Source organism: Symsagittifera roscoffensis, chromosome 2 (genome assembly GCF_963678635.1).
Source record: "Symsagittifera roscoffensis chromosome 2, txSymRosc1.1, whole genome shotgun sequence".
Classification (NCBI taxonomy): domain Eukaryota; kingdom Metazoa; phylum Xenacoelomorpha; order Acoela; family Convolutidae; genus Symsagittifera; species Symsagittifera roscoffensis.
The window spans coordinates 49,153,361-49,155,126 of record NC_087063.1 but is presented as its reverse complement, the minus strand read 5'-3'; positions in this window follow the sequence as shown (position 1 = coordinate 49,155,126).

The window sequence follows — 1,766 nt, the reverse complement described above, 5'->3', positions numbered from 1 at the left end:
CCAAAAACCCAAACGTTTTGAAATTAGAAATCTTTAAAAAAAAAAACGAGTTTCGGAAACACCTTGTAGTGCGCGAGAAATCTTTGCGCCTAAATTTTTTGCACCTCCTTCTATAGCACTTTATTTAAACTTTTAAAAGCTTGCTAAAATTATTCCAAGCTCTAGACCTGAAACTTTTCAAACATAGAGCCCTACTATATTTACTTATGAACAACTTGTAAATGAAGTTTGGTTTTTATTGTTCCGACAGTTGAAAACTCAGAGGAAATTTGTATTTAGGCGTTTTCGTTCTTTTAAAGAAAAAATCGGGTGTCACAAATAATCATCGTAATGGGTCAATTGATATATCATACTGTTATTTCAGCCGTGATAAAAATGACATTAGGAAAATTTCAAAAAAATTCCGAATGTTGGTAAAAACTTTTTTTAAACTTTGTTTAATTTCGAGTGAGTAATGCGATCGGGTAACTCTCGTTATATGAAAGTTTACTATTTACTTAGACAATTTAAAAAATTACTATTCAGTTATAGTAAAAACTCTTTTTGGATGTTTTTTTCGGCGCTCATTTGACATTAACGGTTTTCTAAGAAAAATTTAAACTTATTGTGCAAAAAATTTAAAATTTTCTCTAAAAATTTTTTTTCCACATTTTGCTTGTTATACAAATTTTGAGGACAAATGGTGTCGATAATATTTGATTGTTATCGCACTTGAAACGACACTTTTTTGAAGAACAACACTATTTTTTTTCTGTGAATATTATCACAACATATTGAACAAATATCAGAACATATTATCAGAACATATTATCAGAACATATTGTATGAAGCGTTTAAATGTTTTTAAGGTTAATCAAGAAGTATTTCAAAATTACGAAGATGGGGATTAATGAAGGGGGTGGAGAGTTTCCAAGTTTTTCGGCTCCAGGCTGTCCTTGATGTTTGACATTATTTCTTGAAAATTTCACCTTCTTTTTTGAAGTTTCTACCATCTTTTGGATGATTATGATACCTAATGTTTTTCAGTTAATCCCATTATGTTATCTTTGCGGCTTTAGTATTAAGCTTTGAAGTAAAAATAAAAATATTGATAATTTTTTTTTATTTTGGTTTTCTATGCAAAATTGAAGGGTTTAAATGTTTTAAAGGTTCATCAAGAAGTTATTCAAAAGTACGAAGATGGCGATTAATGAAGGGGGTGGAGAGTTTCCAAGTTTTGCGGCTCCAGGCAAAAATTGCTGTGGGGGGTTGAGGACAGGGGCGGATTTAGGGGGGGGGGGCGGACGCCCCCTTCCCCTCAGGGATTCGACACCCTGCCGACCCAAAGGGTCACCCCTTTGATACTTTTTCAGAAATCCATTTTTGGCCGACTGACCCTAAAATTTTTCTAAAGGCGCCTTCGGTGCCAATATATACTAGTTTTGAAGGGGAGCGCGCGCCGAAACAACTCAATTTTTTGGTCAAAATTTTCCCAAAAGGGCCTAAAATGCATTTTTTGGCCTGTTTTTTTTTCAAATATTTGCCTACGGTGCAAAAAATTTGGGCAAAATGGTGTTTTTATAGTGATTTCGAAGAGCTCAGAAAAACAATTTAGTCGACCTAAAAACAAGGTCGACAGATTTTTTGAACTTTTTTTGAAAGTCCCCCCACTAACTCGAGAAAATCCTCGACTGAGCATATACAAAAATGATTTCTATTCAAAATCCTTGAATGGTATAACTTCATATTATGTCTTAACAGTTTATTCTTGGTTAAATTCTTAAAAA